The sequence below is a fragment of the Phyllobates terribilis genome, unplaced genomic scaffold (genome assembly GCF_046119375.1).
Source record: "Phyllobates terribilis strain yellow unplaced genomic scaffold, ASM4611937v1 Scaffold_4__5_contigs__length_816908805, whole genome shotgun sequence".
Classification (NCBI taxonomy): domain Eukaryota; kingdom Metazoa; phylum Chordata; class Amphibia; order Anura; family Dendrobatidae; genus Phyllobates; species Phyllobates terribilis.
The window spans coordinates 657,143,921-657,166,850 of NW_027362764.1; the positions used below are offsets into that span (position 1 = coordinate 657,143,921).

The following is a 22,930-nucleotide window of genomic DNA, read 5'->3' on the forward strand; positions in this document are numbered from 1 at the left end:
GTGCCTCTTCTAATTAGATTCTGAAATCTAGGCTCCAGCAATCAATAATTTTAATTTCAGAATCGCCTTTTGATCTTACATTTCATGTTTGTTTGCTGCAAATGATCAGCAGAACAAAGCTGATAATTTATGCAGGAAGGAGAAAATATCTCCGCAGCGCTGAATGAGTGTTCTAACCATCAAGAGAAGCCTGCAGACTTAGTTTGACACAGGTCTAATTAGCATGCAGATATGTGTCGCCTCATTGGCAATTCAAATTGCTTTTTTATAATGTACCTCAAATTGTGCTACTCAAACATTGTATTTGATTTCCAAAGCCCCCCTGGGCATGCCATAATATCTCCCTTCATCCTCGGTATGAAGCATTTATTGAACAGTCTGTTTCGGCTGTTTTTCTCTTTTTGTGTGTGTATGTTTTTAAAACAGCCAAACAATGTAACCCGGGGATCTGCTTTTGTCTACCGAGACAGCAACCAGTTGTTCTATGGTATTGTACATGCCACATTAAATATGGTAGCGGTGAAATGCTGCCTTGCAAATCTTTGCTCACTCTGTGGCTGATCTAGAGAGGTCTTAGTGCCACTCATAGCAAAGGGGGAGGACGTCTACTCAGCATGCATTAATATGCGGCACATAGCAACGTGTCTGAATGCCAGTCCTCAATTCTTCATTACACAAAATGGCTGGATTGCTGTGATTGTTTTCATCTTCATATCTTCATAGACACCCTCACAAGACACGGCGCTGCTAGAGTGCTATCAGCATGGTGACTTACGTAGCTGAAATTGTCTGGGGCATGACGCATATGGGGATTCCTGCCAACATCAAGGCCTTTTTTCATTTTTTTTTTTTTTTAAAGCTATACAGCAACAAGTGGTAAAATCAATGATGTACAATTATTCAGCAATGTAATTCATTTTACTGACTTTGGCTAGTGGCCAGATCCGCCATCTGTCTCTCGCTCTGCTTTCTCTCTCTTGCTGGAAAAATTGTCCTACATTTCGCAATGATACGTGCTTACCATCCTTACTGCAAAGAAAAGGTAAAGTACCGATCCCCCTCTCCATTTCCATTGTGAGGTTCAGGAAATTTGGTGGCATTCCAGATTTTCCATTTCCAACTTGCCACAGGTCAGGACTGAGAACACGAAGAAATAGGCGAATTGGAACGAGGAGAGTATCTATGTATGTATGCTTTTTCATCTGCCTAAGCTTTTTTTTTTTGTTTAAAGCATTAAGATGGATCTGTCTCACAAGGGAACATTTCCTGTTTCATTAGAGTATCTTCGTTTTCTTTATCGGAGGCTGGCACCATACACCACTGCACAGCTCATGAAGTGTCTGCTGTTGGAGACTAGTCTATCCTTGTGCCACCAAGAAACCTTCTGCGATGGAAGCAGGGTGCCTACTTTCGAATCCTATGTGTGCTTGCTGTTTGAAGCTGCAGAAAAGTGAATAATCAATTAAGTATTGATTTCTTGTACGATTTGGTAAATTTCAAAGGCAAGACAAAGAGGATGGCTTAAAGGAAAGCACTGCAGGGACTTGGCGTAAATTAAACAACTAACAGCAGTGCAGAATAAAATAACACCTCAAATGAATATTTCCCTGGAAGAATTAGTACCAGCTATTGGAAGACAATGGTGGATTTAATCAAAACGGCAAGCACCCGAGCATCCTAACATACGAGACTGGGAAAGGAGCTAATTATAACCGCAGAATTTAATGGAGTTAATTTGACTGAACGGATGCAAATGTGCTTTATTTATGGATGACAAAACAAGCCTACAGCATCGACTTTGGAATTATCGCATATGCTTAACATCAGAAATCGTTTAGATATTGAACCAACAGTACATTATTTTTTCTTGAACAGGTATTTAAATCTGCAGAGTACGAGAAGACTGCATGATAAAGATGTATGTTTTAATCATGTTTTATATGCAAGGGGAGTTTATTTGATTTCTTAGCTTATGCATTCTTTGTAATCCTTGTGTTTTTATTTTTTTTTTTTTACCTTTTATAATAAACATATGCATTTTTACAGTGATTATTATTTTTTTTTCTTCTACTTTGCTGCGTATTATATGCAATTTCATTTACCTGAGAATGTTTCAGCAGAGAGAATTATACGGAAGAATGAAAATTAGAAGGTGATTTTTTTTTTCTTTCATTTATATGCAATCTTGGTAGAGATCTGAATGAATGGTGTCTTCTAGTCGATGAGGTCTGTAATTATGAAAGAATTTTGAAACGTGGAGAGAAATAGGACACTTTCTGGGTGATGGGCACAATATGGTATAATGATTGGGGAAAAAAACGACTGTTCTGGCTCTAATTATAATGTCCTCACTGCTTAACTCCTTCATTTTCAGCGTTGGTAATCTAGGTAAGCAAATGTGCTGTTACTGTGTCTAGGCTAAAGTTGATACATTTCTACACTGTACAAATGCCATAATGTTGCATTTTAGTGCTCCTCATCTTTTTCATCTCCATTCTTATCTCAATTTCTGCTATCTTTCTCCTTTCCTCCATCCTGATTTCTTCCTGTCTTGAAAGCTATGCTCCTGAAGCCTATCACAGGGACCAAGCTGCATTAAGCTGAAACACAAAGACATTGTAGGAATAATGAATCCTCATTTGCATCGACATTTGTATTCAGATTTGCTAGGCTATAAACTTGGCAGATCAAGCAGCATATTAAATAGATATTCCCATTGTAAATTGTGGCTCGTTCAATTGTTCAGCCTTGTGTTTCAGTAAAGTACCAGGACTGTACATATTGTATTGGTTCATTTTGCTTGCAGTACATGATGTCAGTCTGGGTCACAATAAGACTTCCAAACACCAGCCAGGATTTTACGGCACGCCAGGACATGTGACTAAGGAAAATTTTTTGCTGTCGAGGAACTGCTGTCAGTGACTCGCAGGGCTCTGGAGGAAACACTAGAGGGGAACTGTGGACAGTTTGCACTTCATATACTTCCAACACTTCCTACTGCATCCAGCTAATGTTGGAACCGTGGGAAAACAAACTAAATCATGGGGAAAGTGAAAAATTTATGTTTATACTTGGTTTTACACCCTACCTACACTCCATGCCCGGTGGAAAATTGCAGGTAGTTCCACTTGTGAGCAAATACATTGTATATCAATGGAATAAATATGTCTGATGCTATTTGGTTAATGTGCAGCATATATCATATAATAACCAGTGTATGGAAGAGACTTATATATACCTGCACTCAGCATTACGCACTGAGCTGTTTCAGAGCTACAATGATGAATTAGGAAGAGTACCATAATCAGCCTGCAGGTCATTTTAAGGGATGGGTTCATAAATTGGATTATACCATGTTACAATATTCTTTGCAGTATATCGTTTGGTATCTGGAAATAATCATTGAAACATGAGTGGCAATTATCCTGTAGCACAAGAGGCATTGCACAATTAGGAATCTATAGTAATTATTGCAAAAAGGGAATTTATTGGTAGTTTTGAAACATATAGTGTACATGTAGATAAATAGATAGATAGATAAATAGATAGATACTTAATATAGATACACATATAGATAGAAAAAACTGTGGGGTATATACAGTCCTGGGAGGGACTCTTCAGTACATACCAAAAGGGGAGAACACCCACTAAGTATCCCTCACTAACAGGACCTAAAACTTAACTTTTACTTGTATATATACATAAACGAGGGTGTAGAAGTAAACCAATTAAAAGTTGCTTTGCCCCCAGTTTGCTAATTAGACTCTTTATAATGAGCAATTATTGCTACTATTCTGGAATTAACGGCATCCCAGGTGCCATGGTTTATATGCAAAACAGAGTAAACTATTAAAATATAGCCCCCCCCCCCTACATGTTTCACCGTTTACACTGCATCATCAGGGGAAGAGACACAGACACTAATCACATAGAGATAGCATGAAAAATATGAACATAAGAATTATTTATTATAGAGATAACATTAATAGATAATAGATTAACATGTAGTTAGATAGATAGGCTGACATATAGATGAGTCGATAGATTGATAGACAGAATGACAGATAGATAGTTATTTAGATGAATAGACAGATAGAAAAATAGATAGTAGATGAACAGATGGGTAGATAGATAGATAGATAGATAGATAGATAGATAGATAGATAGATAGATAGATAGATAGATAGATAGATAAAAAAGTGAAATAGCAGCTGAAAAGATATCTGGGTGCAAGGCAGTGACCAAACCGTCCAAATTAAAAATAAATGGAAGCAGCGCACTAAAAAGTCAAAATGCAAAATTGGTTAGGTTTTATTAGCCCATGTGGCACAAGGTCTAATAAAATCTAACTAATTCTGCACTTTATATTTTTGGTGTGCTTATTTTATATTGATAGCCGCACAGAGGCCAGGAGGTGAGGGGGTCCCATTTTCACCTCTAAATCAGGCCAAATTGTGCATTATGATGAGTTATTGGACTGCAAAGTGCCCATATTTTGCTCTTGCACAGGGGCCCTTTTCTGTTTGTGTCCGTCAGTGGATAGATAATTAGTTGATATATAGTTCGATAGATAGATCGATCATACTGTAGATAGGCTGGCACATTGAAGTGCTTACATAAAGACCATACATTACATGCTATGTACACAAGGTTGGTTAATGCTCAAAGGTTCAGACCATCCTTATGATAATTTCTGATGAATACTAGTAATTCAATTGACCATATTCTTGTTTGAAGCTCAGCTCTATCTGATTTAGCTTTACATAATTTGTGAATTACTGATAAAACTAAAGCATACTGTGTACACTTAAGGAACCTATCAGAATATAAAGAGCAATTGAATAAATAACCGTGCATGTACAGAGATTTCGTCCCTCCGTCCCACGTGAGTTATGTAAAAGCAATATGCATGTGCTAAATGATTGAGATGCAGATAATGATACTATTAGCCTCCATCTGTTGCATGGACTCATTGTCTTGTTAAAAAAAAAACAGTTGTGAAAAGCTGGGCTTTATATAGCATAATAGAGAACTCCCATCTGGAAGGTGCATTCATTGCTGGTCCAAAACATTAATAACAATTGTAGTCCTAAAACGCTATAACGTAGACATGGACATGACTTACCAATGTCTATAATAAATAAGACAATTCTAAGTAACTTACATGAAAGGAAAACAATGTACCCATATAAGAGAGAGTAGAGCAAACTCCATTATTTTATTTCTTTATTCTTATATGTATATAAAAGAAGCCTGAAGAAGGTTGAGTCCTCTCTCTGAATAAGTCTAAAGGCTGAAACTTCAATAACGGATTTAAATGAAGGTAGATATTTTATTGAATACCAAAGAGATAAAGTACGGATTGCAGAGGGGCTACCATCTTACTGAACAGTAGCTGGCCGGTAAAAGGTTAAAGAAAACAAGTAAAAACAAATTTAACTCAATGCTCACCTCTTCAGTCGCTCCTGCTGCTCCCCACCCATTGTCTGGTCCTCAAATCCTCTGAGCCTCTATTGCCCCACATCTCTTGGCCTGGTGATCACTCTAGGCAGGGGATACCAGCCACGACTAGCCCCCAAAGTTCACTGCTCATGCTCCGGGGCTTACTCTCAGCCAAAAATCCCAGCCTAGAGTGAACACCGAGCTGTGACTTCCTGTCACAGGCCCTGTAAATTATTGTGCATATACAGTGTACTCTGGGGCCTGTTCATGGCCAGAAGCCCTGGACTAGAGTAAACATCATAATGGAAATGTGACCCAACAAATGCACGGAGGACTTGATAGCGGGTTGGGAGCCGTGAGGATGGCTGGAAAGGTGAGCAATGAGGTGATTTGTTTTTTTCTTTTTAAACCTTACCTCTTTGATTGCCCTGCTGTTCCCTAACTAATCCTCTCTGCTTTCATCACACTGCAAATCTGGCCCATTGCTTACTCTATCCCGGGGCTTCAGACATTGAAAAGGCCCTGCAATTCACTTTTCATGCTCCAGGTCCAACCTGCAGCCTGAAGTCTCAGCCTAGCATGAATGCTGCATCAGGATTTGTGTTGCGACAAAGGCACAGACGATCGTACATTGGGCAGGGAGCAGCGGGAGCTGCCAGAGAGGTAAGCAGTTGGCAAACGTTTACAAAAAAATAGCTAGATGAGTAATGAGGAGAGTAAATATATTTTTTTTACTTTTTATATCGTACTTTTATTATGCTCTTTGGTCTGGAGGGACCCTAGAGCACAAAAAGGGACATTAAATTGATGGGAAAATAACTTCTTGGCAAATTGAATTTCCTGGGAAAATCCATGTGAACTGGCAAATTTGAATGTTGCAGGATCCGCTCTTTTCTATTGAAATATCTAATTTGGAATAAAAAGTAATATCATTGCAAAGGCACATGATGTACTGTAAAGAGTTAAAAATGTGGCAAAATTAGTTGTTGCCAAGGTTATAACTTCCTTAGCAAAGTTACTCAAAAGGATAAGTAGTATTAGTGCTAGGGAAATTACCCATAAGCAATGGCCAGAGGAAACAGAAAATTCCTTAAGAATGTGATAGAAGTTTATGTTTTGAAAAAGTTGAGCAAAAATATAAATTCACAGTGACCAAATTTTGGGTAATTTTACATAAAGCTTGCTGTATATCAGACAAGGGGAAAAAAACATCACAGAAAAAAACAGCCAACACCAGGTCTGATTATCAAAGCACAAGCAGGATGCGGAAGACCCTCATAATAAAGGTGGGGGCAGCACAGGTGTGAAATACTGATGTGACAGCCACTGTCTCCATGAATTGGCAGATATGCAAGTGGCTGTGTGGTACTAGAAGTGCACACAACTGCAGCTTGTGTAGGACGCCAGTCACACAGATAGGTGTGGTGCACAGTGTCTGGCTTACAGCCTATTAATGACGCCCACAATTTTAAATAGAGCGGGCTGCTCGGCACTGCATATGTGCACCACACAGGACCGACGCCCCAATTCACCCACCCAACAATAAAAAGCCTGGCCGCATCCTGCAAAAAATGGAAAATGTGCAATAAAAAGATGAAAAATAATGTATAAGCCACTACACAGCCACTCACATATTTTCCAGTTCATGGAGGGGGTGACTGTCGCATCAGTATTTCGCACCTGTGCTGCCACGTCCTGCTTGTGCTTTGGTAATCTGACCTGGTGTTGGAAAGGCTGTTTTTTTCTGTGATTTTTTTTTTAATTCTTGTCCTTTTCTGTGAGCTGTTACTAATTTTAGTGTAGGGACTCGCAAGTATGAGCACCCTTGGCGAGGGTTGCAAGCTTGCGTATTTTGGCCAAAATATCATATCAACCAATAACTCATGTAATGTATTTATCTTATACAGGGTGGGCCATTTATATGGATACACCTAAATTAAAAGGGAATGGTTGGTGATATCAGCTTCCTGTTTGTGGCACATTAGTATATGAGAAGGGGAAAACGTTTCCAGATGGGTGGTGACCTTGGTGGCTATTTTGAAGTTGGCCATTTTGAGTCCAACTTTATTTTTTTCAACGGGAAGATGGTCATGTGACACATCAAACTTACTGAGAATTTCATAGAAAAACAATGATGTGTTTGGTTTTAACGTAACTTTATTCTTTCATTAGTTTTTTACAAGTTTATGACCACTTATAAAATGTGTTCAAAGTGCTGCCCATTGTGTTGGATTGTCAATGCAACCCTCTTCTCCCACTTTTGACACACTGATAGCAATACTGCAGAAGAAATGCTAGCAAGGTCACCACCCATCTGGAAACGTTTTCCCCTTCCCATATACTAATGTGCCACAAACAGGAAGTTGATATCACCAACCATTCCCATTTAATTTAGGTGTATCCATATAAATGGCACACCCTGTACATTATTTTTCATCTTTTTATTGCACATTTTCCATTTTTTGCAGGATACAGCCAGGATTTTTATTGTGGGTGAGTGAATTGGGGTGTCGGTCCTGTGTGGTGCACATATACAGTGCCGAGCAGCCCGCTCTATTTAAAATTATGGGCGTCATTAATAGGTGTGGTGCACAGTGTCTGGCTTACAGCCTATCTGTGTGACTGGCGTCCTATACAAGCTGCAGTTGTGTGCACTTCTAGTACTACACAGCCACTGGCATATCTGCCAATTTATGGAGGGGGGGGTGGCTGTCGCATCAGTATTTTGCACCTGTGCTGCCCCCGCCTTTATCATGGGGGTCTGCCACGTCCTGCTTGTGCTTTGGTAATCTGACCTGGTGTTGGTAAGGCTGTTTTTTTCTGTGATGTTTTTTTTAATTCTTGTCCTTTTCTGTGTGCTATTAGACAAGGGGGTTTAAAAAAATGACCTCCATTATAATAATGGCATATATAAACATCTACTTTTTGAGATTTTATGTCCATTTCCTCTCACGTGTTAAGTTGCCAATGGTGTTCCTTAAAGGAACCTTTTGCAATAAATGAGGAATATGGTGGTTCAAAATCCGCACTGCCCGAGGTACAATCACACACGAAGGTGAAGCATGAATAACACAATGAACCGCATTCATGCTTCACCTCCGTGTGTGATTGTACCTCGGGTTGAGCGGATTTTGAACCACCGAATTCCTCATTTATTGCATCATATTCCATTGGTGGTCCTGCAGCAGCCCTTACATGCTTCTATAGATGTTGTGACTTTCAGAACCCTATCAGGTGAGCGTACTTATAATATTTTACACCACCTTATTACCAGTTAAGACTCTATTTGCGCTTTTTGTCTCTTCAGTTTTACCTTTTGCTTTGAAAGGAACCTTTTGGTATACATTTGCTTCATAGACATTTATCAGTTATAGCTCCATCTTGTCAACCATTTGGCAAAAAATAGTGTTAACCTAGCAGAAAAATGTAACTCAAAAAAATATAATTTGAGAGTGAACCTGTCTAGGTACTAACAATTCAGACTTAATATTTTTTATACTGTAATATATTTTTTAGTTATTTGTGTCCTTTTTATTCTTAAGAATTGACTGGCATTGATATAGATTTTGAGGTGTGACTTTCAGGGAGTCTGGATGCTTTCTTGAATGAACGCGGTATGAACTCTTTGCAGGGAAGTACTATTTATAGGTAAAATGTCAATTAAATTTCAACACCAATATTTTTTTTTATGATTACTTTCCTTTTATTACAACAGGCTCAATTGTTTAAAGCAAGTGTTTAAATACATAGATTTCAATTATTGTTTCTACAGTATGTTTTTTTACATTAGCGTTTTAAAATGTTCAGTTTTAGAAGTATTAACATTTCATTTAAAGGTTTCTATGGTTTCCACCAATCAAAATAGAAATATTGGTAAATTCCTTGAATTTCATTGTGATTGAGTTTCTGTATATTTACAATTTAGTGAATTAAGGTCATGTCAGTCCATATAACAACACAATTCAGATGTCAATATTATTGATAGTTGATTTGTCACGTTAAACGGGGAGATCATTCACATTGCTTTAGAAGTAAGGCCATTAAGCTACATCTCCAAGGACCTTATGGGGATAATTCAAAAGCCAAATCCTATATGTTGTCCATTCTCTTAATGAAAGCTGGTTCAACAATTTTGGTTTTAAACCTAAACAAATGTGTGACTCATCAATACAGTATTAAAGCAGCAATTCAAGTGGAACTGCGCTCATCAGGTGTGTAACATCTTATAAGAAGATAGGAATCGGAATTTTAATGCCTTTTATTAAATGTACAGTGGTGGCCAAAAGTATTGGCACCCCTGCAATTCTATCAGATAATACTCAGTTTCTTCCTGAAAATGATTGCAATCACAAATTCTTTGGTATTATTATCTTCATTTAATTGGTCTTCAATGAAAAAACACAAAAAGAATTGTCCTAAAGCCAAATTGGAAATAATTCCACACCAAACTTAAAAGAGGGGGGTGGACAAATGTATTGGCACTGTTTGAAAAATCATGTGATGCTTCTCTAATTCGTGTAATTAACAGCACCTGTAACTTACCTGTGGCACCTAACAGGTGTTGGCAATAACTAAATCACACTTGCAGCCAGTTACCATGGATTAAAGTTGACTCAACCTCTGTCCTGTGTCCTTGTGTGTACCACATTGAGCATGGAGAAAAGAAAGAAGACCAAAGAACTGTCTGAGGACTTGAGAAACCAAATAGTGAAGAAGCATGAGCAATCTCAAGGCTACAAGTTCATCTCCGAAGACCTGAATGTTCCTGTGTCTTCCGTGCGCAGTGTCATCAAGAAGTTTAAAGCCCATGGCACTGTGGCTAACCTCCCTAGATGTGGACAGAAAAGAAAAATTGACGAGAGATTTCATTGTGCGGATGGTGGATAAAGAACCTCGACTAACATCCAAACAAGTTCAAGCTGCCCTGCAGTCCGAGGGTACAACAGTGTCAACCCGTACTATCCGTCGGCATCTGAATGAAAAGGGACTGTATGGTAGGATACCCAGGAAGACCCCACTTCTTACCCCGAGACATAAAAAAGCCAGACTGGAGTTTGCCAAAACTTACCTGAGTAAGTCTAAAACGTTTTGGAAGAATGTTCTCTGGTCAGATGAGACAAAAGTAGAGCTTTTTGGGAAAAAGCCTCAACATAGAGTGCACAGGAAAAAAAAGAGGCATTCAAAGAAAAGAACACGGTCCCTACAGTCAAACATGGAGGAGGTTCCCTGATGTTTTGGGGTTGCTTTGCTGCCTCTGGCACTGGACTGCTTGACCGTGTGCATGGCATTATGAAGTCTGAAGACTACCAACAAATTATGCAGCATAATGTAGGGCCCAGTATGAGAAAGCTGGGTCTCCCTCAGAGGTCATGGGTCTTCCAGCAGGACAATGACCCAAAACTCACTTCCAAAAGCACTGTAAAATGGTTTGAAAGAAAGCACTGGAGACTTCTAAGGTGGCCAGCAATGAGTCCAGACCTGAATCCCATAGAACACCTGTGGAGAGATCTCAAAATGGCAGTTTGGAGATGGCACCCTTCAAATATCAGGGACCTGGAGCAGTTTGCCAAAGAAGAATGGTCTACAATTCGAGCAGAGCATTGTAAGAAACTCATTGAGGGTTACCGGAAGCGGTTGTTCGCAGTTATTTTAGCTAAAGGTTGTGCAACCAAGTATTAGGCTGAGTGTGCCAATACTTTTGTCTGGCCCATTTTTGGAGTTTTGTGTGAAATGATCAATGATTTGATTTTTGCTTCATTCTCTTTTGTGTTTTTTCCTTGCAAGCAAATTAAATGAAGGTAATAATACCAAAGAATTTGTGATTGCAATCATTTTCAGGAAGAAACTGAGTATTATCTGACAGAATTGCAGGGGTGCCAATACTTTTGGCCACCACTGTAGCACTTGGAAATTGAACATATCTGTAAAAATATTTATGCATTGCAATAAAAAAAGCTACGTATTGTAATTATTATTTGGTTATAGATTATATAACAAGAAAAAGCTTGACTTTCAATGAGGGTGGAGCATCTATATAACAAGAAAAAACTTGACTTTCAATGAGGGTGGAGCAAGTCCACCAGAGAAATTCTGTAATGGACCATAGTTCTGACACTACAGAGAACAGGATCCCAAATGTCAAGTGCCGTACATGACCAGTAACAGGATTTGAAGTCAATCACTTGACTCTGCTTTTGTTAATTTAATCACAAATAACTTTATTGATTATGTATAAAATATTTTTTAAAGATATATGGTGTGTGTGTGTGTGTGTGTGTGTGTGTGTGTGTGTGTGTGCGTGTGTGTGTGTGTGAAATAGCAGAAAAGTTTACAATGCTGAGACAAGTGGGCATGATTTGAATAAATGGAGAGTGGGCATTTTAACCAAAGAGAAATCCTTCTCCCACATCCGGAAACCAATGCTAGGAGACAGTACATCATTCATGGCCAAAGCTTTAGATATTGGACACCTTTGTTATAAAAATTTCAGAGAAATAAAAAAATATATATATGTAAGCATCTTTCAATATTTTTGGCTACAGATGGAAAAATTCACACACCTAACATATTCAAAGAGGAGGCTTAAAATTCTATCTCAACATCCCCCACCCCCATATGATTGTACCATTTTAGACATGTAAGAGAACTTTGATGGACAGACTATTTGGGCAATTTATTAATCATATTGTTAAATAGAACGTAATAATCTTTCAATGATAGACACTATACAAATAAGGTGGCTTTGAGCTTTTTCTGTATGGAGCAGGCTCAAGAGCTCAGTCTGTTCAATATATAACAGGTGTCAGGTCTGAAACATAGCCGGCACATGACCCTAACTGATGAGATCAGAGCTAGCTCTGATCGCATCAGTTGAACTCCTTAAATGCCACTGGTAAGCAACATGGTGGCATTTCAACATGGTGGCCATGGTTTGATCTCTTAGCAGATCAGTGATTACACAATACATTGAAACATTATGGTGTTCAAGGGGCTGTGCGGTGACATAACACAATGTGGGGACATCATACTGTGTATTGGCACTGTCGGGCATCATATCTTATTAAGAGCTGTTGATCAAAATACAAGGGCTGAACAACAGTAGTAGTTTGATCTACTACTTTATATAATTTTTTTAAAAAGTAGTAAATTATATGGTTTTGATTAGCTGCTGCAGGTAAGAATGCATGTTACAATAAGTTACAGATCATGAAAAATAGCAACACAAACCAAAACATATTTTATTACTACAACTTTCTTCCTTACTACAGAATATTTGCTCAATTAGTTTCTTCCTTGGGTTGTGTCTGTGAAATGGCCTCAGTTTGAACATGCTTCTATACATTGCACAAATACCAGCTTATGCTCTGGCTCATTTCATTGGTTTACTGTAGTTTCTGCTGCTCCTTCATTTCTTCCAGATGTACAGTACATGATAAGTCGGAACGTGGGGAGAGTCATAATGATTGGCTGCATGGATTGTTTGACAATGTTACACAAGCCCCGGAAGAGACAATGCCAACACCGCTGGAATGGCACCGGCACCGGAGGTATCATTGATGTTATTTTACTAGGGGCAAACATATGGACAGAGAAAAGGTTGTTCGAGTAGTGGAAAACGCCCTTAAATATAAAGTAAAATCTCATACTAACCTGGAGAGTCAAGTTACTAGGTAATTTTTAATGCATAATGAACATTGTAAAAACAAAACCTTCAAAATAATGGCGGAGTTGGATTTTTTTCACTATTTCACATCAGTTGGATTTATTTCCTCATTTTTTGGTTTATTATATGGTATACTGAATGATGTCATACAAAACAACAATTCATCCAGCAAAAAACAAGCTCTGTAAACTCAAAAACAAGAGCAAGTTTTAGTCCAGGTACCAGGAGTAAGAACGCTGTACTGTTCAAAACACATTGTTTTTTTATGGAGTGTATTCTCTTCAACCTTTTGCAAAGTATGTATGTGTTTTTTTTTACTTTTTTAATGGAGTAAACAAAATGTAATGTTTTTATATATACTGGAAGCTGCATCCCTTACCTTTCTGGGAAAAATGTACAGTGTACACAGAAAGTTGCCAGTTAGCGGTGTGGGCGGGGTTATACAGAGCTCAGCATTCAGAGAACTGCTAGATCCGCAAGCAGATAAGTGCTGGAATCAATGTCTCAGTCCCTACATCATGTTGCTCACAGGTTACATGGCAAAAACCTGGTGACAGATTACATTTAATATTACAATGTAATACATAATGAAATCCAATTTAGCCACACATACTCACCCAAATAGTGAATACATTTTGCACTTTTGTAATATCTAGAATTCTAACAATCTTTCCAAGCTGGAGCTAATTATGATATATTGTATACTGATGTTACTCTAGCTAATATTATTAATAGGTTAAATGTTTCTACTTTTGCTTCAATGTGAATAAAAGCTTGCAAGTCCTAAAAAATTTGATCTATGCTTCCTTTTTCATACTTTTCAAGTGTCAAAGTAACATCCATATTTACATATGGATATACTGCTTGGGCAGTGCCCATGTCCAGAGTCTGTCATACAGCATCCATTTACTACATACAATATATAGTACAAGACATCATTGATCAGAACCAGTGCACACTACAACACTCATAGTCACCCAGGTAATGACATAAAATATTACTCACGTAAAGCCATACTGATACGGTGCCCAAGTAGTACTCTCTGTATAACTGTCTATGGGCATTAATTTGGCACAATTTGTCACTCACATAAAGTCATAAAGTGCTCAAGTAATGCCACAGCCTAAGTAAGACTCATTTTGCCCAAAAACAGCAATGCTCTCTATTTTAATGTGGAAAGAAAGGGCCTTTCCTTGGCTCTGGCATTATGTGGGCATCATATGGCTTTATGTGCATAGCATAGCCATATAATGTTAATTGGTGCCAACGTAATACCATACTGTGTCGCCATAGAATCATACAGTGTTCACTATTGCCAAGCATTGCATAAACTGATATATTTTGCCACAGAATGCCCAGAAAGGACTAATTGGAAGAAAAATCCATATTTTACCCTTATAGTTACAGTACGCTGTACCAACAGATGTGTACAAACTAACTACACTATATATACTTGTGCTGAAGGGATTTTCCCATCTGGGAAATTTTGGGCATATCAAAAGTATAGATAAAAAGTTGTAAGTACTGTCAGTTTTCTCCATGTGGCTCTGTAGGAACTTCAATAATTCCAAGTGAGCACATTGTGCAATTTTCAGTGTTCAAATTGGAAAAAGGGGTTGTCTGGCGTAAAACTCCAAGTCTGCAGTCACGCTATGTGACTGCAGACTTGTGAATCCTTACATCATGTCGGCAACGAGCGGTCATGTGACCACAAGTATGCAGCCACATTCTGACTAGACTGTATCCAGTCTCACTCAATATACTTGCACTGAATGAGACAAGATACACTTTAGTCAGCACATGACCACATGAATGCAAATCACATACTTGAGGTCACATACTCTCCTCTCCTGGAGAATCCTAAAAGCACTCAGTGCACATGATGTGAGGATTCACAAGTCTGCAGTTATATACAGTAGAGTGACTGCAGACTTTTAGACTGGACAACCCCTTTAAGAAGTAGCTTGAGCGGCCACTTCACCATTCCTGGCACATACCAGGGCACCATTCTTGAGATTGATGTTCAAGAGGAAGAACTCATCTATCAGACATTTATGACATATTATGTCAATTTGCCATAAATGTCCCAGATGCTACCATCACTTTTACATGGGATAGCTAATATTATAAATACGCGATGCTGCGATCAGAAATAGAACCGTACAATGATGTTGCATTTCTGAAGTATTTTAATATGTTCTGTATTCAATAACTTCTACATCTATATACTACACGTGAATGAAAACTAGAAACATGGAGTCAAGTTCCATAAAAAATAAATAAACGTTATTAAATGTACAAAAAGGCAACATTGAGGAAGGGCCCCCTGAGGAAGACAATGCAAAACGCACGTTGGGACTGTCAGCGTGGTACCACATCAAGCTATTATTTTTTAATAGTTGTGCTGAGTATGCTTGGATGAGTTTGGAACTATCCCTGCCATTTTAATACCACTTGGTATTGAGGTATTGTTTTGAATCATACACTGTTTGGGCACTTATTAGCATTGATATTCCTACTTCACCCTATCACAATAGCAGAAGGAAAACTGCTATATGCATATGCATTTTATGTACTGATGTATGATGATGTATACTCTCCCAGCCCTAGATTTTTATGTGGTACACATGCTCTAATATCCGTGTCTCCGTTATAATTGATTTTGTACTAGTACACTACTACTTTGCTATATATGTGTACGCCTTTTTGTACATTTAATAAAGTTTATTTATTTTTTATGGACCTTGACTCCATGTTTCTAGTTTTCATTCCATTGAAGGAGTGTCCGTTTAGACATTGAGCGGGCCCTATAACTGAGGCATTGGGTCAGCTATATGTTTGCTTAAAATGTTTTCTCTTTTGATGATATTGTTTACTCTTATCTATACACTACACACAGAAGAAACGAGTGAATGACCACATAGAATAATAAAAATAAATATTTTTTTTATATAAAAAGATAAAAGTATATATTAAAATAGCGGGGAGAAAAAACACAAATAAAATTTCACGACAAATGTATCAGAAAAAGGGTATCCTAAAAATAATGGTGTTGTGTTCTCGATATACATAATGTAAGGAATGGCAGACACATGTATAATAATAATCTTTTTATTTATATTTTGCCAACATATTCCGCAGCACTTTACAATTCGGACAATTTTTATAGATATTATTTGCACTGTCCCCATTGGGGCTCACAATCTACATTCCCTATCAGTATGTCTTTGGAGTGTGACAGGAAACCGGAGAACCCGAAGGGAGCGCATGCAAAAATGGGGAGAACATACAAATTCCTTGCAGATGTTGTCCTTGGATGGATTTGAACCCAGGACCCCAGCGCTGCAGTGCTAACCACTGAGCCACCGTGCTGATATATTAATAAGAACAAGTAGTGTAATAAATATATAAGTGAATAAATGCTCTTCATACATCTAATGAGTAACATAACATAAAAGATAGAACAACATATAAATAGGGACCCCAAGATTCAGAAATACGTTTCACCCTTGGCTTTCTCAGGGAGAAACTCATATATTGGGCATTTCTGACAAAGGATTTCAGCTTTCCACAAATGTCCCAGATGGAACCATCACTTTTACATAGGATAGCTAATATTAAAAATACGTGATGCTGCAATCAGAAATAGATCAGTAAAATGATGTTGCATTTCTAAAGTATTTTAATATGTTCTGTATTCAATAACTTCCGCATCTAGTCTGGAGACATGACCTCATGTGCCAACTGAACAATTAGGCCACACTTACCTTACTTATCCCTTCTGGGCCCTATAGTTGCAAAATACATTAAATCTATCTAAAAACAGACTCTGCTTTGCTACAAGAACTTTCCTTCCGGGTTGTGACGGTTGCACCGTTAAATCTAGTTTACAATAAAATTGTTATGTTAAAAAGCCCGAACAGGTCTAGGAATTATTAATGGAAGATGGTACAATCACAGAGGTAATGGAATATTTATCTTAGTAAGACACATTAAAACAAATCAGAAAGAGCCTCTGTCATACTTAATTGCCCTAATATAGGCCATTGGTCTCAAATGCATCTGGTTTCTACAGATTGTTGTAAACACTGGGATGATATCTCAATAATTGAATCTTTGGGATGTGCATAATTCCAGCCTGTAACAAATGTACTTTAAAATCAAGAGCGTCCTGTGATTTATTACCAGAGGTATTCAAACAGCTGCCAGTTAACATACATAGTACATACAACTGACTTTTTATGTAGCATTTTAGCTTATATTGTCTTACAAAAACCCATCAAGGTTAGTTAATATTAATAAACATGGGGATAATTACCTTCCCGGCTCTGAATTTATAAGACACTGTGTACAAATGCAGACTCCATTAAACAGATAATAACATGTGCCATTCATTCTTTAAATGCCATAATTTAAAGTTGATTTATTTATTAAAAATATATTTCATTAAATATGTATACTAAATGTGCAATTTTACTGAGAATGTACCCAAGAGATTGCAGCCTCTTTACTATTTAACATTATACTTCAGACATAAAATAACATGAATTTTTACATAAATATGAGAAACCCAAATGACTAATGCTAGAAAAACCATAAATTGATACACATACTGTTGCGGTTTTTGTGCTTGTTTTCAGAAATTGTGATATTTAGTTCATCTGGGGATACTTTTGAAAAACTGTATTATGGTGTAATTGGAGAACAGTGTTTGCTAAATGCATGTAGATTAATGAGAAGATTAGGAAGCTGATACAAGGCATTGAATGAAATGTGTAAAATTATTAACAAAGACTTCATGTACAGAGCAATGAAATGGGTAGAGAACTGGTAAAGGGGCACTTGGAGTCCCCACTACTGTCCTGTATTGGATTGGTAGGTAGTGGAAAAAGCAAAACTTAATATTGCTACTTTTAGGTTGTTTACTACTAAAATATAAGTAAGTAATGTATCTTTACAGTGCCAGTGCCAGTCATTGCACTGGCTGCCCATGGATTATAGGATCCATTTTAAATAGCTTGTTCTCACTCACAAAGCTCTCCACAGTGTGGCACCCCCCTACATCTCTTCCCTCATTTCTGTTTATCGGCCTACCCGTTCTCTACGCTCCGCAAGCGACTTTCGACTAACATCCGCCCTAATCCGTACCTCCCACTCCCGACTTCAAGACTTCTCCCGAGCTGCACCTATTCTTTGGAATGCTCTACCTCAAGAAATTAGGATGAACCACAACTTACACAGTTTTAGGCGCTCCCTAAAAACACACCTGTTTAGGGTGGCCTATCACCTTCCCTAATCAAAGTCCTTTTATCTTCTTATAGCCCATCCCTTATTTCTCTAAACATAAGCCTCCACCAAACTCAAAAGCACTACAGATACTGGCTGGTGATGAGCTCATGCAGCCTTTATCTATCCCTCATCCCCTCAAGATGGCTGGATCATCCTTGTAAATAAGCCACTGTACTTTGTGTCACCCCCACCTCATTGTAGATTGTAAGCTCTTACAAGCAGGGTTGTCATTATTTTTGCTGTAATTATTGTATTATCTTTAGCTATGTTACTTATGACTGTTGTATATGAACCTGTGAATTGTTAGGCGCTGTGGAATATGTTGGCGCTATATAAATAAAGATTATTATTATTATTATTATTTACAGGTATTTACTAGATATGAGCAAATTTATTTGGGTGAAATTAAATTCTACTTTAATTTTACAATCATCTGTATTCTCACAGAAAAGGACATAAATTAAAAAAACATAACAGAAAAAAACCCAGCCTTATCAACACCAGGTCAGATTTCTAATGCACTAGCAGGATGGAACAGACCCGCATAATAAAGGCAGGGGCAGCAGAGGTGCAAAATACTGATGTGACAGCCACTCACAAAACCTGCCAATTCATGGAGGGAGTGGCTGTGTAATATTACAAAAGCACACATGGGGCTTGCATAGGACGCCAGTCACACAGATACGTGTAATACACAGTGTCTGGCTTACAGCCTATTAATGACGTAAGGATGCAGCCAGATCCTTTACTGTTGGTTGGGTGAATTGGGGTGTCTGTCTTGTGGGGTGCACGTATATAGTGCTGGGCAGCCCGCTTGATTTAAAATTATGGGCGTCATTAATAGGCTCCCCCACTGCTCCCAGTGTTTATTATTATCTGCAGCGCTAATGTCACAGCACTGCAGCCAATGACTAACCTCAGGGGCTTTGAGAGGCCCAAGCCTATACTTCTGGCAGAGTCTTTAAGCTCAGTTACTGGCTGTAGCGCTATTAATGTGAACATCATCACAGCAGAAAATAACAGATACTGGGAGTAGTAAAGAATCAGCTCTGGACTTGCAACCAGGTGGCAGTGGTTTCTTAAAATGCAAGGGAGGACATACCATTAGTGCAATCTGTACAGTCGACTAGGGGCCAGGATGTAAGGGGGCCCACTTCCACGTCTAGAGCAGGTAAAAGTGTGCATTAAGATGAATTATTAGACTGCAAAAGTCTTATCTTTTACTCTTGCACAGGGACTTTCTGCTGTCTGTGTCCATTCCAGAACAAACTGAATGAGAGGGGTTTTCCAAAACCAAAAAACTCATTTAAACTCTCCCACAATCACAAAGCTCTTCATATAACTGTACCTCTCCGTATTGCCTCCCTTAACTCTGTATCCCACTATATGCATTTTCTGCCAAAAATCTACATATAAAAATATCCTCTATAAGTCATGCTTCCTAGTCCTACCTCCAAGACTTATTTCTGGCTGCACCAATTCTCACATTTTGGTGAGTTTTTCACACTGGGTACTTTAACTGGGAAAGAAACACAGGGTTGTACAGTTCCAACAAAGTGAATGATATTTATGCAAATCTCATGCCCACTGTGCTTTCTTTTACATTGCACAAACTGACCTGAGGTGCTTTTTTTAAATTCATGACGTGTTAATTTCTCTTGCAGGTACACTGAGTTTTATGTTCATTTTTTCACCCATAGAATTTTATTAGATGTTGAAAATCTGCATGCTTAAAATGCATGTAATCCACACATGACTGTATCAATAATGTTTTGTCAAAGCCAAATACCAGTATGTATGAAAAGCACAGCAGTTTTATTTGTAAACATTGCAAAAACCGGAATGTCAAAAACTCATTAAAATGCACATAATAAAACACACTCTAAAATCCAATAAAAAAGTTGCCGACTCGCCTCCTGAAGCTCCTGTAGTAATAAAATGCATTGCCATGTTTTATGTATTGTTTTATCTATTATGTGGCCTGTTGCTAGTAGTTAGAGTTATCTATTGGGTTCAGCCCATGGTGGGAGGAGTTACATGGGGAAAGGAATTCAGTTCCTGTTTGTCAGTCAGTTGTTGCAAAGTATAGAAAGGAGAAGGACCTATGGTTCACAGACCTGCATGGATTAAGGGTGTTATGTGTGAAGAATGGAGAGGAGACCATACTCGGATAGCAAGTTCTGTAGTGAACAAGTATCAAGTAGCAGAAATATTCTTTATCTCAGGCAAGTGGGGACTTACAGCAAGTGTTAGCTATAGTGATGAGCGAGCACTAAAATGCTCGGGTACTCGTTGTTCGAGTCGAGCAAATTGGAATGTTTGAGTGCTTGGTCCAAGTAACAAGCTCAATGTAAGTCGATGGGAACCTCGAGCATTTTTCCGGCGGCTCCCCCCGGCGGTCTGCAGAGGGCCTAAAAATTGCCCAAATCGATGGGAACAGTGGTCAAATGACATGGGAACAGCATGGGGAAGACCCCTGGAAGCATTTCTGACTCCCTGGTCACTGCTGTCAACAACGTTGTCAAAGGTATTGCGTCACTTTTACGGACTCTCAATAAAATATACAAAAGCAAAACCAAAATGGATTTTCCTGAGAAATATGTTAAGGAACATCCTTTCCAGGGTAATGACTTGTATATAAGGCAAAATAAATAACCAAAAACAAAAATGCTCCTCCACACTTTGGGTTATGTTCACACGTAGCGTTTTTGATGCGATTTTGCACTTTTGCATTGCTTTCAACCAAGACAAATTCATTCACTGGGAAATGTCAATTAGCATTTTAAAACCTTATCTGGCCATGTGGTGTGTGACACATTATCAGACACATCCTGTTTCATTTATGATGGAGGGACTCTGAAAGTCACAAAGCCTTTTTTATAGGGCCATCAGGAGTCCCTTACTATTTTTGAAGGGCCAGCAATCGGCCCTCACTATTGTTAGAGAGCCATCATTCGGCTATGCTTTGTTGTTCCCATTATTAACGAGTGGGTCTCCTATACTGTTAATGAGTATGCAGTGACTGCAAGGCCTGCCAAAAATTTGGAGGCACTCCAATGCCCCTTGCAAGAGACGTAGAGGTCAGAGAGCCTGCTGAAAATTTTTTTCCCCATTATTAGGAAGTGGGTCTCCCATAGTGTTTGCCTATGCAGTGGCTGCAAGGGCTGCCAAAAATTTGGAGGCACTCCAATGCCACTTGCAAGAAATGTAGCGGTCAGGGAACCTCCAAAAATAATGTTACCATTATTAGGAAGTGGGTCTCCCACAGTGGTTGCCTATGCAGTGACTGGAAGCGCTGTCAAAAATTTGGAGGCACTCCAATGCCCATTGCAAGAGACGTAGAGGTCAGAGAGCCTCCTAAAAACAATGTTCCCATTATTAGGAAGTGGGTTTCCAATAGTGTTTGCCTATGCAGTGACTGCAAGGGCTGCCAAAAATTTGGAGGCACTCCAATGCCCCTTGCAAGAGACGTAGATATGTTGGTACATATGGTGGTAATATGGTGGTGGAGGATGAGGATGCGGAGAAGGAGGAGGACAAGAGCAAATAGACAAAATCAGGAAGCGTATACCCATTTCTGGGTGTGAAAACAGGTGAATGGGAATAGAGTTAGACTTCCCCTAGAAAAGACACTGTATTTGAGTTTATGTTACGCTGCTATTATTCAATGGTGTTGAGAAGTCTGGCCCAATCCAGCCCTTGTTCATTTTTATAAGAGTCAGCCTGTCAGCATTTACAGTCCACCGGCGGCACTAAAAACCCGCTCTGACAAAACGCTAGCGGCAGGGCAGGCAAGGACATCCAAGGCATAGAGTGTCAGTTCATGCCACGTGTCCAGCTTGGATACCCAATAATTATAAGGCACAGAGAAATCACAGAGGACGTTGGTACGGTCGGCAAGGTACTTCCTCACCATCTTCTGAAACTTTGCACTCCTTGTGAGAGTACCCTGCGCTTCAGGGCCTGTGTGATGGGAGGGTCTGAGAAAACTGTCCCAGAACTTTAACAGTGTTCCCTACATCTGCTGGATTGCATTTGTGGCGCTCTCGCCTGTACTCCTTGGTTGTCCAATGAACTGTGACCTCTGCCACCAGCGTTTTCAGTTGGGAATATTTTTAGTAATTCCGCAACAAGGGCCTTCTCGTACTGCACCATTTTATTAGGCCTGTCCTGAAAGGGAATAAGAGACAGAAAGTTCTCCCTGTAGCGTGGGTCTACAAGCATCACCAACCAGTAACGACTGTCACCCAAAATTTGGACAATGCAAGGGTCCCGGTAAGGCAGCGTAACATAAACTCAGACATGTGTGCCAGACTGCAAAGAGGCAAGACTTCCATGTCCTCACCAAGAGGACAACTGACCATGCTCTCCTCCTCATCCTCATCAACTTCCTCCTCCCTGTTCTCAGGCCATCCACACTGAACAGGCGGTATGACAGTTGTGCAGGTAGTGTCAGAACTCTCCTGTTAGGTTTTTTCTATTATGCTGGTCACGTGACCTTTTTTGACTATTTAATCCTGCTCCGCCCTTCTGGCC

General features: G+C 38.9%; 1 long non-coding RNA gene across 1 annotated transcript; it reads left to right on the forward strand.

Annotated features, from left to right (window-relative positions):
* Nucleotides 1-354: 354 nt before the first annotated feature.
* LOC141264475 (uncharacterized) lies at nucleotides 355-13,941 on the forward strand. The gene is made up of 3 exons (XR_012319960.1): nucleotides 355-1,875; nucleotides 2,118-2,152; nucleotides 12,861-13,941. It is a non-coding gene; the product is annotated as an uncharacterized lncRNA (long non-coding RNA).
* Nucleotides 13,942-22,930: the final 8,989 nt, after the last annotated feature.